The sequence below is a fragment of the Phacochoerus africanus genome, chromosome 8 (assembly GCF_016906955.1).
Source record: "Phacochoerus africanus isolate WHEZ1 chromosome 8, ROS_Pafr_v1, whole genome shotgun sequence".
NCBI classification, from domain to species: domain Eukaryota; kingdom Metazoa; phylum Chordata; class Mammalia; order Artiodactyla; family Suidae; genus Phacochoerus; species Phacochoerus africanus.
The window spans coordinates 2,986,277-3,002,349 of record NC_062551.1 but is presented as its reverse complement, the minus strand read 5'-3'; the positions used below and the strand labels follow the sequence as shown (position 1 = coordinate 3,002,349).

General features: G+C 59.8%; 1 long non-coding RNA gene across 1 annotated transcript in view; it reads right to left on the bottom strand.

Moving 5' to 3' along the window:
* Nucleotides 1-14,048, bottom strand: part of LOC125132560 (uncharacterized) — a 45,358-nt gene extending 31,310 nt beyond the window's left edge. The window contains exons 1-3 of the long non-coding RNA XR_007136276.1: nucleotides 13,735-14,048; nucleotides 10,812-11,085; nucleotides 8,333-8,624 (exon numbers count right to left, since the gene is read on the bottom strand). This is a non-coding gene — a long non-coding RNA (uncharacterized LOC125132560). The remainder of the gene's footprint in view (nucleotides 1-8,332; nucleotides 8,625-10,811; nucleotides 11,086-13,734) is intronic.
* Between the last annotated feature and the right edge of the window lie 2,025 nt (nucleotides 14,049-16,073).

The following is a 16,073-nucleotide window of genomic DNA, read 5'->3' as shown; positions in this document are numbered from 1 at the left end:
GTCCTGCATCTTCCTCTTGGATGTGTGCACGGACGTGGGCATTTGACGAGTTCGGGCTCACGGCGGGAAACTCGTTTAACCCAGTGTGGCTTCGATGTATTTGCTCTCACATGACGCCTGCAGCGTGTCGAGGACGTGCTGCCTCGTCCGAGGTGAACAATCTCGGGCATCGAGAGGAAAGTGCTGGTTGGGCCCCTTTCGGTCTAGACGGAGTCAGCTCAGGACAGGGTCAGCTCAGGATGCGGACAGCTCCACACGTCTCCGTGTAACAAACTACCCGCAGTCTTGGTGGTTTCAGGAGCATTTGACTGTGCTCACAGATTTGGTGGTAGCATTAAGGCCGGGTGCCACGGTGCTGAGCACGTCGGCGGTCTTTGCTGGGGGTGGCTTGAGGGCCGGGGGTGGCAGCCTCTGAGGCTTTCCACCCACGTCCTGTGTGGGTGGAGATGGCCAGAGGGCTGGGCACGCTGGGGCTGTCACTTGGAATGTGGTCTCTCCGGGCAGCTTGGGCTTCCTGACATGGTGGCCCCAGGGCAGCCCAGGGGACAAAGGGGAAGCTGAATGGCATCTGACGACCCAGCCTCAGGCCCCATTTGGCATCACTGCTGCCACTCTCTGCTGGTCAAAGCAGTCACGGGTTGTCCAGCTTCAGCAGAGATCCCACCTTTTTTTTTTTTTTTTTGTCTTTTGAGGGCTGCCCCTGTGGCACATGGAGGTTCCCAGGCTAGGGGTCTAACCAGAGCTGTAGCCACCGGCCTACACCACAGCCACGGCAACGCCAGCTCGGAGCCATGTCTGCGACCTACACCACAGCTCACAGTGACACCAGATCCTTAACCTGCTGGGCGAGGCCAGAGATCGAACCCGCAACCTCACGGTTCCTAGCCGGATTTGTTTCCGCTGCGCCATGACAGGAACTCCCATCCCACCGACTTTAAAAAAAACCAACCTTCTGCCCCTGACCCCTTTCTGCCTTGACCCCTTGAATCCCAGGCAGGGAGACTTGCCCGCACTCCAACCTGGGAGCACTGACAGGTCACTGACCTCCTGAAGGCGGCCCCTCTCTCGTGCGATGGGGGCACCCCTCTGGGCAAGGACCTAGCTCCCGGTTCTCCACACATGAAACCAGGGCACCTGAGCCCGTTTGGAACTTCATTCGCAGAACTCTGTTCCATCAGGAGGGCGTCTCTGAGGCGGAGCCCTGTGGCTCCTGGCTTCTGAATGGCTCCAGCCGGACGGCACACACGCCGAGCATCCGGTACGCAGTCACCCAGCCTTCACCTCCGTGTCACAGCGTGAGGGCCGGAGTGTGTTCGAAAGAACAGAGAATCTTGGAAATAAAAATCTCTCGGAGAAACACAAGAGGGAGGGACTCGGGCCATTTTCTTGCAGAGCTTTCAGGGGGAAATCACGGTGCATTCAGCCGACTGAAGTGCTGTGTCTCCCCTCAGCATTTCCCTTCCTGCAGCCTCCGCACAGCCCCGGCTCCTGACCTCCTCGGGCTCCTGGGTGAAACCCGCGTTGAGCAATCGGGCCAGTTAGAAACCCTGGGCCCAGAAATAAAGTGACTGTTGCTTTGGGTCCCTGCATATTTGCGCTGGGTCCCGATGGAGGCAGAAGGCAGAGTCTGGAGGAAGCAGATGGCCTGGTCTACTGTACATTCCAGAACATTTCAACTGCAAGGCTGGCCGGGGCTATTGCATCACTGAGCCAGACAGGGCCACAGGATGGAGGCAGGGACCCCTGGGAGCTGACCGCTGGGTGGCAGGCTCTGTGGTCCAGGAGGGGCGGGGGTGGAGTTTAGAGAGAAGGAGAAAGGGGGAGGCAGGTGGGGAGAAGCCCTGAGTTCGGAGCCAGGTCCAGACTGGGGCACCTGCACGAGCTGTGACGTCAGCTAGACCTGACTCTGTTGCTGATTAGCTGTGAGACCCTGGGGCCACGGGGCCCCATCCCTGAATTTCAGTATCCTCGGCTATAAATTACCCATCACCCCGCCTTCATGCGGACGCTGAGAGGTTCGTTGCCCTGACCTCCCCGGAGTGGCGGTGAGGACTCACGGAGGTCACTCGTGGGCAGGTGACGTGGGCAGAGACCGGGGGCCCTGCTTGGCAGGTGTGGAATGGAACAGACGGAGCTGAGATTTTCCAAAGGGCCTGTCCTCAGGGTGGGGGGTGTTCAACTGCGTGGGGATCCACCTGGGCCCGCAGGGTTCCCAGTGCATCACAGGGACATCCGGCATGGGCCCCAGGGCCCACCCCGCTCGCTCTCCAGAAGGCTGACGGCCACGGACCACTGCCCGGGCCACGGACCACTGCCCGGGTCCCCGACCACTGCCCGGGTCCCCACCCTCTGGCCTCCAGCGGCGCTCGGCCAGTGGGAGCCCCAGCAGGAGGTCGGAGGGAGGAAGCTTCCATCAGGCTTCGCGAAGGAGGGGCCGTGTCTGTCCTGCTCACTCTGAAACCTGCAGCACAACCAGCACTCAGAACAGAGGCCCTGATGGACGAGCGTGCGCTCACGGCCCTGCGGGAACTGGGCTGAACGTGCCAGGACGGGACACGCACTGGGGCTCAGAGGATGGAGGTGGACGGCTGCGCAGGGCTGGGTGGACCTGACAGAGGAGGAGGACAGGGTGGCCCGAGGGGAGGCGGCCTGTGCTGGGGCCTGGAGGTCTCTGGAGGGAAACCAGGGCCTGAGGGCAGCCAGAGGGCAAACAGCAGACCCCCTGCCCGGCCAGCCAGGCTCAGGGTTTTACTCAAGACGAGCCTGTTTTCCAGAAGTCTCTGGCGAAGGTTCGAGACGCAGCCGTCCTGAAACTCAAGGTAATTCCCTCGCCTCGCCTTTCGTTTCCTGATTGTGCTGTGAGCGGGGATCACTTCCCCGCATCTCTGCGCGGCGGCGCCCTGGCGCCGTCCCCAGACCGCTGCCCACCTCTCCGGGCCCGCGGTCTCCTTGTCGGGCAAATGAGTGCGAAGCCGCAGTGAGTTAGATTTTGTCGAAGGGCCTGGGATGCTGCACAGTGAGCGGGAGACGCATCCTGAGCGCCCGCCCCTCCCCCGCAGCACTGGCCTGACGTGCAGGGCCACCGCCTCCCGCTCTCCCTGACACCTTTACTCCCAAGCAGCCGCTAAGCACCTGCGTGTCGGGATTTTCCAGAACCGCCCCACACGTTCCGAGGGTTCGGCTTCGCTCCCCACCCCCCGCCCCCACTCGGGAGCGTCCCCGTCGTGGTGGTTTGGCTCCGCTGTTGCGTCCGTGCCTGACGTCGTCCTGCCTGTCCCCCTCCTCCACGCGCGCGGTGGGGCGCTGGGTGTCTTGGCTTGGCCGTCCTGGGGGGTCCAGGGTGCAGCGTGGTACCCACCTCCTCCCAGACTTCCGGGTGGCAGGTGTGTGGTGGGCGTGGCCTCTTTCCTGTCGGAGCGCGAGGTGCCCGGTGCCCCACGTCCCTCTGGCACCGTGAGTCGATCTTGCTGGGTCACTCAGGTGGTGCCGCGCCCTCTGGTCTGCTGTCACCTTGCATCTCTGATGGCGGAGGGCTCTGGGCTCCCCGGTGTGATTACTGAAGAAGGACTTCAGTGAAGGGTCTGAGCCTGAGCTCCTGGCTGCTAGGACAAGGGCTGCCTCTCACCCTGGTTTTTGGTGGGAGCGCAGGCTTGTCCTAGCGCCTGGCGGGATGGCAAAGGCTCTGAATAGCTCCTCGGACCCCCGCTCACCCCAGGTGGGCCCTTCTGATAGACAAGCTGTGGGTGAAACCAACAGAAGGTCTGAAGTCACAAAATGACTCAGGTTCCACGTGGGGTGCAGAGGGACCCCACCAGGGACACGTGCGGCTGCTCCTCTGGGGTTTGTTCTGGCTCCTCTTCCAAGTCTTGGTGGCCCTGGCGCCTCTGAGCCCAGCCCGGGCCCCTCAGCATGTGTGCGCGTGGCAGCCCACCCAGGTCTGGGGCCTCCAGGCAGCTCCGCCATCCAGCCTGGCTTTGTCTTTGTTCCCACATCTCAGACGGGGCATAAAAACATGTGATGTCAGGACAAAGGAGAGAAGGGGGTTCTAGAAGAGCTGGGGTGGGGCGGGGGCTGCAGCACGTGGGTGCGCAGAGGGTCTCAGGCAAGGCCTGGGGTTGGAGCCGCAGCGGGAACAGCCTTAACGTGTCTGTGCGTTAGATTCGCCGCTGGACAATGGCACCCTCGGAGGTGGAGGCTGAGGTCGAGGCTGAGGTCAAGGACGCAGGAGGCACCCAGCTGAGGCGTGTGGACCTGGCTGTGACCCTCTTGGCTCCGAGTGTGTGCCAGCTCCCCCCCCCCCCCCCGGCGGCCCTCCCGCGCCTCTGCCTCCTCATGGCAGAGCGGATTTGGCTGTAACCCTCCCCTCTCCTAGGGATGCTGTGGAGCTGAGATGATGGGCCACTCAAGGCTCTGGGAGCAGGGCTGCTGCTGGTCACTTCCATAGGGCTGGTGTCACAGGGCCAGGTGTGTGTGCAGGAGGCCCCTGGGCTGCGTGGGGCGGTGGGAACAGAAAGGACAGGGTGGAGAACCCACGTGAGGACCCAGGGCCGGCCAGCTGCCCACTGAGGGCTCAGGGAGCCAGGCTCGGTGCTAGGGTGCAGAGCCAGCGGGGGCACGTCACTGCTTGGCCCCCTCCCCGGCTCAGGTCTAGAGAAAGGAAACTGACAGCACCGTGGACCAGCGCTGAGTGGAGAGACGCCCATGGCCAGAGGGGCCCCCGGCCCACTCTCAGGGGACACGGGCCCAGGATGTAACGAACAAGACGTCAGGATGGCCAGGAGGGAGAGGGCATAGCTGGGGCCAAAGGTCAAGGCACGTGAGCGTGCAGTGTGGGGACTGGTGAGGACGCCAGCGGCTGGGTCGCCGTGGTGACAGGGGTGGCTTTCCTGCTGGGCTGTCCTCCTTCAAGAGCTCACGTCTCACTGTGGTGAAGCTGGTGGTGTCTCACGACCTCCGTGCCCCCTAGCCACTCGGGTTCCTGTCCCGCCCAGCTACTGTCAATAAAGCAGCCATGACGCCCGGGCCGAGTGTGCGTGGAAGTCCCTTCTCAGCTCCTCCGTGTGAATGCTTGGGGCACAGGCTGAAGACACGTCTGCTTGTGACAAAACTGCCCTCCAATGTGGCCGTGCGCCCCGCAGCCCCAGCAGCAGTGAACCAGTGAGCAGGGGGCCGTGGCTCCGTTTGCTTTTTAACCCTCGGATCCCTGCTGATTCAACCACGCGAGCGCAGTTCTGTGGGACACCAGGACAGCGCTTGTGGACGCGGTCAATGGCTCAGGCTCTGCTGCTGACTTCCCCCAGGAAGGCGGCAGATCAAAGACCATCCCCGACGCCAGGCCTCACTTTCCTGCTCTGTGGACGGGAGATGCGGGTGGGCTCATCGTCGGGGGGCTGCTGGTGGAATAGATGGGGCGCTGGGGTAACCCGGGGAGGGGGTGCTCTCTGAACATCAGCCACCTTGTAAGTGGCAGCTTGGAAGGAGCTTGTGCGAAGCTTTGGCTAATGTCCCCAACAGGTCCATATCCTGGTGACCCTCAGCAAAAGGGACCTGGCAGGTGGGAAGACGTGAGAGACCCCGAGATGGGGAGACGGCCTGGATGGCCTGGGTGGGCCCCGTGGCGTCACAAGGCTCCTCACAAGGGGAAGCAGGACGGCCAGCGTCAGAGATGGAACGGTGCGACCTGTCCGCTGTGAAGACGAGCCAAGGAGAACAGCGCCTCCAGAAGCTGGGGATCAAATTCTCCCCCGGAGCCTCCAGAAGGACACAGCCTGGCCCTCACCTGACTTCAGCCCCTACTGACCTGCAGAACTGGGGAGCACAGGCGTGTGCTGTTTCAAGCCACTAAGTTCGGGGTCATCTGCGACAGGGGAAACTAATCCAGAACCTTAGCGAGCAGGAGACTGAGGCCCGGAGAGCGGGCGTCCCGCGGCCAAGGCTCTGGGAGGGGCTGCGCCGCCGCAGCCCCAACCTCTGCTTCTCAGACCCGCCCTGCCCCTCGGTCCCGAGTCCAGGGCCCTGACAGTGACATACGTGAGCCACACTGCCCAGCACACTGGGGACAGGGGGTGAAAACCCCAAGGTTGAAAATAGCTCTGTACCCGGTGTGGTTCAGTTTCTGCTGCTCAGCCTGCTGTGAGGTCGACAACTCGCAAAGCCACTTCCTCCTGACTCGCTCCTGCCAGCCCGGCTTCACTGGCATCTGCCCGCACTCCCAGCTCCTCAGCTCAGTTCCCCGAAAGCCAGGCCCTCAGGCATGCTGGGTCAGGCTGTCCACCGGTCTGGGAGACTCTGTGCTTGGGGACAGATTTCTGCTGTGTTTCCAGGCTGGCCCGCGGCGACCTGGGGCTCCTGGCTGCAGAGAGGCGCTGTTTTTCTTTTGAGGTGTGACTATTACGGCCTTCCTCGTTTTGAGGTTAAAGTCGGTGCTTCCTTTCTCTAGTGTGAAATTCAACCATGATGATACGACAGGCAAGATGATATTTCCACTCAAAACCACCGATGGCGCAGCCCTAACACATTTTCCTCTATTCCAGCGAGTTCTCGCGCTTGACCGAAAGGTGATTTGCAATTGGAAAATCTGAACAGTATCATCTGACGCCGCGTCTCAGCTTGTGTGGGAGGAAAGGAATTATTTTCTAAATGAGGCTTACAATTTCTGTTTCATTTCAGGTAGGAATGCTTCAAAAATGCCAAAGGTGTTAAAATAACTACAACCAAAAAAAAGTCTGTGCTTCCCATACAGACTCGACCTAACAGCAGCCAGGAAGGGGTCCCGTTTACTCCCTGGCACACGGTGGGTGCTTAAGGGAGGTTGGCTGAACAACCAGCCAAGTGAGTGGTCTCTTCAGCAAGCGGTGCTGGGACAGCTGAGCAACCACGTGTAAATCAGTGACGTCTGAACACCTCCTTGCCCCGCACAGAAAACTACATTCAAAATGGCACAAGGACTTAAAAACAAGACACCACAAACTCCTAGAAAGGGCCTAAGACAGTCCCTGACAGGAGTCAGACCGACGCTTTCTAGATCACTCTCCCAAGACAACAGCAATAAAGGCAAAAATGAACAAATGGGAGCCAGCCACACTTAATAAGCTTTTGCACAGCAAAGGAAACCGTCGGTCAAACGAAAAGATGGCCTGTGGACTTCCAAAAAGTCCATTCTGCCAGTGACGAGTGAACGCGGGAGCCGGGGAGCCGTGACGCCGAAGCCACAACCCGCTCCAGGTCCCCTCAAGCTCGTCCTCTGACTTGCCGGCTTTCTCCCTGAACAGTTTATCCGGCAGAGCCAACAACCCTGAGAGTCTTGCTCGATGGGGACTAAGGGGCATTTCACGGACCAGAGGGCCAGATGGGAGCCAGCTCTCTGAGCCTGGCGGGGACAGACAGCCGGCCGTGGCTCACTACGTACCCCGGGGGCACAAAGGCCGAGAGTGTGTGGGAACCAGTGAAACAGGGCAGCTTCCAGATCAGGAAAGGGACCCACGGGTGCTGAGAACCTCGACAGCCTCACAAGACCTCAAGTCCCATTAACCAGATGAGGAAACTGCGCCTCAGTGACGTATAAGGAGGGAAATTGCCCAGGGGTGAGGGACAGACCAGAATTCGCCTGAGGCGGGCAGGTGATGGGGGCACTGCTGTGTGGGGGTGACATCCAACTCTGCACGTCCTCCTCGCTCACGGAGACCGGATTTTGTTCAAGCATCTCCTCCTCCAGGGGATTCAGGGAGCGGGGCCCCTCCTCCGACTCAGCTGTAAACCCCCGTCTCCAAGACACGGGTGTCACCCACTGCCCTTGGCAGTGAGGGTGCCGGGGAGGACCTGGAACTGAATAATGGTGATGGGTGCCAAGAAAAGACTTTCTGGGGGAGTCTCTTTGCTCTTAAGGGGGGGACACGGTCCCCCCTTCCTCGGCATGTGGCTGTGTCTGGGCAGGGGCTGGAATTGCTGCCCCAACGGCTGCCAGCCTGTGGGTGACGCTGACACCTTGGGAGGGGGCGGTGAGGAGCACCAGTCCCAGGCCGCCTCAGTTTAGTACTTTTGACTTTCAAGGCCAGATGCTCCCTTGAGCCCGGGGTTTTCTGCTCCTCGCTGCTCAGAGCATCCTAGAGGGCGTCTCTGGCTTCTCCTCCTCCTGGCCTCAACCTCCCTTCTTTACCCGCTGGAAAAGCAGGAGGGCCCTGCGGCCTCTGCGCTCAGCGGTACAACGGGCCCCTCCTGCGCGGCCCACGCCCCAGCGCAGCGGGCGTGTAAGCGAAGAATCGAATCGCACGCAAAAGCAGGCGCCCTCGAAGTGTCACGAGCTAGAAAACGTCCGGAGCGTCATGCCACTTACCCGGAGCGCCGTCTCTGCCGCGGATGCTCCAAAGTTCATGTGCCTGGAAGCTGCACCTCTGCGATGGGCGTCGTACCCCAGTCCGCGCTGGCGGGCTGCGTGGTTCCCATGGCGGCGGATGACCAGGAGCAGCGACAGCTGGGCCTCGCCTTCCCCAGCCCTCCCTGAGCAGCCGGCGTGGGGGCCGCGGGTCCTCCGAGGACGGCGTCACAGCCCTGCACGGCCGCAGCCCCGCGCTCTCCAAGAGCAGGGCCCCCGCGTGCATGTCCCCCGTGGGAGACACAGCAGGTCCCTATACGCGGGAAGCAGGCAGAAGCGTCAGCCCTTCAGTTACGCCAAAAAAAGAGCTTGTGGAGAGGACGCCAGGAAGCCGCGGCGCCTCCTTAATGTCTCCTGTTCTTTAATCAGACCCACATGTGGCAGCATCTGATTGGTGAGCCTGGGTCACATGGCTATGACCTTTGCAAAGGAGGCTGGGAAGTGAAGACTAGCATTTGATTGGTGAACCTAGGTCACTGGGCTGCATGCCCCTCCCATCCAGAGGGAGGCTGGGAAGTGAGGCCTAACATCTGATTGGTCACCCTGTGTCACATGGCTGCATTTACCCCCCCACCCCCCCATGCTGCAAGGGAGGCTGGGAAGTGAGGCCTAACATCTGATTGGTCACCCTGTGTCACATGTCTGCATTTACACACCCCCCCCATGCTGCAAGGAAGGCTGGGAAGTGAGGCCTAACATCTGATTGGTCACCCTGTGTCACATGGCTGCATTTACCCCCCCCCCCCATGCTGCAAGGGAGGCTGGGAAGTGAGGCCTAACATCTGATTGGTCACCCTGTGTCACATGGCTGCATTTACACCCCCCCCACCCCCCCCATGCTGCAAGGGAGGCTGGGAAGTGAGGCCTAACATCTGATTGGTCACCCTGTGTCACATGGCTGCATTTACACCCCCCCCCCTTGCTGCAAGGGAGGCTGGGAAGTGAGGCCTAACATCTGATTGGTGAGCCTGGGTCACATGGCTATGACCTTTGCAAAGGAGGCTGGGAAGTGAAGACTAGCATCTGATTGGTGAACCTAGGTCACTGGGCTGCATGCCCCTCCCCTCCAGAGGGAGGCTGGGAAGTGAGGCCTAACATCTGATTGGTCACCCTGTGTCACATGGCTGCATTTACCCCCCCCCCACCCCCCCCAATGCTGCAAGGGAGGCTGGGAAGTGAGGCCTAACATCTGATTGGTCACCCTGTGTCACATGGCTGCATTTACCCCCCCCCACCCCCCCATGCTGCAAGGGAGGCTGGGAAGTGAGGCCTAACATCTGATTGGTCACCCTGTGTCACATGGCTGCATTTACACCCCCCCCCCCTTGCTGCAAGGGAGGCTGGGAAGTGAGGCCTAACATCTGATTGGTGAGCCTGGGTCACATGGCTATGACCTTTGCAAAGGAGGCTGGGAAGTGAAGATTAGCATCTGATTGGTGAACCTAGGTCACTGGGCTGCATGCCTCCTCCCCTCCAGAGGGAGGCTGGGAAGTGAGGCCTAACATCTGATTGGTCACCCTGTGTCACATGTCTGCATTTACACAACCCCCCATGCTGCAAGGGAGGCTGGGAAGTGAGGCCTAACATCTGGTTGGTGAGCCAGGGTCACATGGCTATGACCTTTGCAAAGGAGGCTGGGAAGTGAGGCCTAGCATCTGATTGGTGAGCCTAGGTCAATGGGCTGCATTATCCCGCCCCTCTAAAGGGCAGCTGGGAAGTGAGGACTAGCATCTGGTTGGTGAGTCTAGGTCACATGGCTGCATGCTTCCACCCTACCCTCTGAGCTGCAAGGAAGGCTGGGAAGTGAGGCAAATATCTGATTGGTGAGCATGGGTCACATGGCTTCATTCCCCCCCCCCCCACCACACCAAAGGGAGGCTGGGAAGTGAGGCCTAACATCTGATTGGTGAGCCTGGGTCACATGGCTGCATTCCCCCCCCCCCCATGCTGCAAGGGAGGCTGGGAAGTGAGGCAAATATCTGATTGGTGAGCCTGGGTCACATGGCTTCATTCCCCCCCACCACACCAAAGGGAGGCTGGGAAGTGAGGCCTAGCATCCGATTGGTGAGCCTGGGTCACATGTTTGCATCCCCTCACCTCCATGCTGCAAGGGAGGCTGGGAAGTGAGGCCTAACATCTGATTGGTGAGCCTGGGTCACATGGCTACATTTCCTCTCCCCCACCTCACCAAAGGGAGGCTGGGAGGTGAGGATTAGCATCTGATTTGTGAGCCTGAGTCACATGGCTTCATTCCCTTTCCCCCCCTCCACACACACACACTGCAAGGGAGGCTGGGAAGTGAGGCCTAACATCTGACTGGTGACCCTGTGTCACATGGCTGCATTTACACCCTGCCCCATGCTGCAAGGGAGGCTGGGAGGTGAGGATTTATCAGCTGATTGGTGAGCTTGGGTCACATGGCTGAGCATTTTCTCCTCACCGTCTAGGATAGGTGGGTGCCCAGGCAGCGGCAGGGCTCTGAAGGCGAGGAGGCCCAAGTCAGGGAATATCCTCTTCAGCTGGAGGAGCAGGTGTCCCTTCCGAATAAACCATCCGTGTTGACTGGTGCACGAGAGGGAAGGATGGTTTGCCTCCAAGATGTCTTTGTTCAGCGGCCTTGCTGACTCGTGTCTGGGAGAGGAGAGGTCACAAAGGGACTCCGACCAGGGCCTCTCGGCAGGAAGGTCTTGGTACGCTGGAATCGGACCCGTCCCCTAAAAGAGTAAAAGCCTCACAATAACAGGAATAAGTGGTCCAAAGAGCAGGGAGGGCCAGCGAGGGTGGAGCGTGGGCTCTCATCGGGGTCCGTGGGAATCCTAAGTCTGCTCTCGGAGGCGCTGGGCTGCATTTCGTCTTAGATCGGCTCTGTTAGCCATCAGGTTACGGTGTTTTCAGCGCTACGGTTTGTTCACTCCCTCATTCGTCACCCGCCCTCATCCGTCACCCAGCTTCTGTCCATCCATCATCCCTTTTCCATCCCTGAGCCAGGCATGGTGCCAGGCTTGGGACACGGAGTCAGAGGCGTTGCCCCTTCCCCGAGAGGCGCCCACAGTCTTGGTGACCTCGCATTATTTCAGGCCACTGCTGTTTGGAGCTTCTGAGACTTTAGGCCTGGATTCCTCTGTCCTCAGCCCCTGCGTGGTGCCCCAGGCTGGGCACATACAGCTGATGGTTCAAGGCTAGACCGTCACATTTGCATTTTTTACCCTTTTGGTCTCAGCTTCGCAGAGGAAACTTTTCTGGAAGTCTTAAAAAAAGCTGAAGAGAAAAAACACACAGGAAGCCGTGTGTCTTGTGTTCTTTGTAGCGAGTCTTGTGCTAATTTTGAACCCAGCTTTATTTTTCTTTATTTTTAAATCCTGAGCCTACTGTGCAAAGAGAGAAGCTTCCTCTAGCAAAGTGGCAGCTTCAGCCCTGGACCTGCAGGGGGGCAGCAAGGACGAGAGGCAGGCAGCGAGCCTGGGGCAGGCCTGGCAGACATAGAGCGGGACACCTGTGGCTGTTGCTCTCCTGACGGTCATATGTCAAGGCCATGTGAGCCTCTTGCTGGTGTCATCACCGGGGTGGCCAGGTAGAAAACTGCCACTTCATCTGCCATCTCCGAGGGTGACGCAGCCTCCACCATTGACTGGTGTCCAGATCCATATTTTTAGCACCGACACGATAGATTCCCGAACCGTCTAATGAAAACCAGATTATCTCCCCTCGAATTTGTTATTTGGGCCACTGCACTCGCTCCCAAAGCCACCCCCCTCTTGGCTTCTGTGTCTCCTCCAAGGACAGCTGCTGAGTAGAAACCTGGGTCTCCCTTGCCCCCTGGCTCCCTCCAGGGCCCCACCATCTCCTGCCTGGATTATCACCCTGGTGGGGTAACTAGTTTCCGGCGGACAGCTGGCCACGAGCCACACGGATCTGGTCACATCACCACCCCCAGCCTGAAGCCCATGAGGACTTAGTGCCGTGCTGTTCAATAGGGCAGCCACTGGCCCACATGGCTGTTTACATTTGCCCTAAACAAATTAGGTCGTGACAGCCCCCCAGCGGGTCTCCAGGCTGCCTGCTCCTGCTCCATCATCCACACAAGAGCCAAGCCTGGCTCTTAAGGGGTCACTGGCCACCTCCCATCTCTACATAACCATCAGTGGTGGTACCTTCCGAGGCCCCTGCTGCCCCCACCCACACGGCCTCCTCCTCCCTGCCTCCCTCCCACCTGTCCCCCCCAGCCCCCTCCCTGCCCTCGGCTTCCCTTGGCATCTCCGTGCTCCACGCCTGCCCTTCTTCTCCCCCCTCGCAGCTGTGCCAGGGTGACACGCGCTTTCTCTGTGTGAAGAGGCCAAGGTCCAGGCGCGGGGCTCCCCCCCGGGGTGGGGGCATGGGGGTGGAGGGGGCTCCTGGCTCAGCAGCAGGGCTACCACGGGGCTCACACCGCTGACATTCTAGCCCTGTTTTCTCGTGTGGGTCCTTTACTAGGCCGTGTGCCAAATTCTGTATTCTCTTACTTAATTTTAAAAATTCAATTTATTTTTGTTTTCTTCATCTGAATGAGGACCCCGAGTTGTTTAAGGCCCATAAACCGAGATCCATGCTGGGCTGCTCACTTTTTAAAATCAGGAGTCGTCAGCCCTTGTCACTGGGGGGTGGAAAGATTCTGTAAGGAAACCGGGCAATGTTCAGCATGATCCTGGGGCATGACGGGGTGGAACAGGGAAATGCTGGCTCATACTGTTCGATGGATGGAATAAAACCCTAGTCATGGCTATAGAATTCACAGGACCCACGTGTGGCTGTGGGCCACACCTGGTGGGCGGGTGTTACTGTCGCCTGTCTTTCCGACGTGGAAAATGAGGCTTCGGGGAGAGGCGTGATGCTGCGTGGGGCCGTGGCCCGTGGTGGAGCCAGGTCTCTGCGTCCCCCGCCGGCTGCTGGGAGTGGGACCCCCGCCTGTTGGCAGAGATGGGGTGGGGGATGGCCTGGGCTCTGGAGTGCGTGACCGGCTCCCGCTCTGGCTCCCACTCTTCTCCTTTCTATTTCAGCTCTTCTCATTCTGAATTTCGTTTCGGCTCAGGCCCCTACCTTGACGCGCTCACAGGAGAAACGAGCGAAGTTTCGAGGCCGTGAAGACCAAGGTAGTTCCATAGTGACAAGGTGCCCGGCTCGCGGGATTAGTCAGGCACCTTTCTGATAAGAAAAGCGAAAACGCGAAGTTGCAAACTGAAGACGCCCTGCAACTTCCTGAATCCAGGGCTCCGCGTCCCGCCCGAGGGAACAAGCGACGCCCCCCGGAGCGCGTCCTTGGTGGAAGTCCCTCGTTTCGCTGCGGGGGAAGGGGAACTGCTGGGGGACGTTTGGTTTCAGGATCTCACCTCCTTGCCCGTGTTGGGAGGGGTCCCGGGGCCCTGGCATTCCCTCCGGGCATTGCCGGGGCAGCCCGACCCTTGGCAACACCTGCCTCTTCCTGGGCAGCTGCTGGCATGGCCGGGTGGCGGGGCCACACAGTTGCGACACGGCTGCTGAGGTTTCTGCGGCCCCTCTGGGCAGGAGGCAGCCCAGGTGCTGTGGGCAAAACATGTGCCAGAGACGGAATTAGAGCCCCTGGAAAAGAACACCGCCCTGCCCCGTTGTGCCCCAGGCTGGTCTCTGGACCCGTGCCCTGTGCCAACATGCACGCCTGCATTCAGGGACCAGGAGCCCGGCGTCCCCACTCTTTGGTGGGGTCCTGGAGCTGCTCCCCCGAATGGGCCTCTGTTTCCCCATCTGTACAGTGGCTCAGGTAATGGGCCTGTTTCCCAGGGAGGCTGGCAGGACCGAGCAGTCCTCAGGGGCTTGTCATAGAGATGGGGATGGCTCGGGAGGAGAGCAAGTGCAGCGTCCACTGAATGAGCGTGCGGGGGACAGGGTCCCTCAAACCTTGCCCGCTCGAGACACAGGGACCCGACGCGACCGTGCGGGACAGTTTGTAAACGGACGGAAACGTTTTCATACGAGGGCCGAGAACGCTGTCCCGCTTTTCCACCGCGAGGCACCCATTTTGGGGGGACCAGCTTTGAGACGCAGCTCACATGGGCTTCGACCCGCTCTGCTGAAGGGCACCCTTCAGGGGCCTTGGGTGTCCTCACAGGTTGTGTAACCCTCACCACAGTCAGTTTTAGAGCGTCCTCGGCGCTCCCTCCTCCAGGAAACCCACACCCCTGCCCGCCACCCTCACCTACGGTTGGGGTGTTTTTTTAACCCTTCATCCTTTTGTGCATCCTTCTGAGCTGCGGCTTCCAACGTTTTCGAGCCTCAGAGACCCTTTTCCGTGTGACAGTACACTGCGGAGGCCTCACATCCTGTGGTCCCTCAACGCGAGAGTGTCGCGCACCTCATGTGTGCCCAGCCTGGTACAAGGCCTCGTGGCTGCAGCAGTGAGCAAAACGGACATGGCCCCTTCTCTGGGGATGGAACGGACACGATCAGATGCAGAGAGGAACCCACGAAAATCACAGCGTGGAAGGTGCCAGAAAAGAACAAGGAAAGGGGCCGTGAGGCTGAGCAGGGACCGTGCCCCGACCGCCGTGGGGGAGGTGGAGATGGAGCCGCCCGTGAGGAGCCGGGCTCCGCGATGGACTGGCCAAGTCCGGTTTTAGCAGGAGGGTCACCTGAGGCCACCGGGGCGGGTTGGGGGAGAGCAGACCTCGCGGGGCTCGCAGAGGGTTTAACATTGCTTCTCCCCACACAGAACCTCCCAAATGATCTGACGCCACGCTGAATTCTGTTAGATGCTCGGCCAACAGATTTGTGCTCTGTTAATCACATCAGCTTCTGGTCCTTCTGAATGGCAGTCATGTATACGTGTGTGAGAAAGAGCAGGGTGGGAAGTCCTTGTGAGCCCCCCATCTCCCGAGAAGCCCGTGTCCTTGCACTTGGACTCCATTCTTTTAGAACCCCCCCTTTTTTTCAGCATTTTGTAATCCCTGTTCTATAGGTCATGGCTCTGGGGAAATAAAACAAAACAAAACCCCAAGAGTTTTCACAGTCAATCAAAGTTTCAGAGCACCCTAGTTCTTTCTGGGCATTTCACACCGCGCGGGAGCATATTCAAAGCTCTGATAAGTCCTGCAGCAAAGAGCCCAATGCATTCCAAACCCCATCATCCAGGGATGCTTTTTATTCCATGACTCCCCTGAACCTAGTGTCACATGGGACACGCTTTGGGAAACATGGCTTAACTCCGTGAACAAGCCAGCTGAGGTATCGAGCCGAAAAGTGTCTAAGACCACCCCCCGACAACCCAGAGCCTGCACAGAGGGGAGGCCGATGTGAAAAGCAGGAATTGGGGGCATATTTGAAGAAGGGTTCCCTCTTACTAGTTGTGAGGAAGCAGAAGCCCCCCGCCCCCTGCCCGACACCCAGGCACTGGCCTGGCTCCCAGCTGGACCATGCTGTCCTCCTGATGGACATAAACCACCCCCCACACGCTGACCTCAGACAAGGTCATGGGCAACTGAGGAGGGCACCCACACAACAGCAAACCGTGCCTCCGCTTGTTCCCAGTGAGGGGTTCCTGCTTTACACCCACCGCAGCCTCGCGCTGGTGCTGCCCCCCCCCCGCCCCGGGCCCTGTGTGTCAGATCCCTGTCACAGAACTGCCCCCGTTTCCGACAGCACCCAATACAGAGTGAACCCCACTTCCTCAGATCCTCCCCAAACCTCCGCCCGAAGC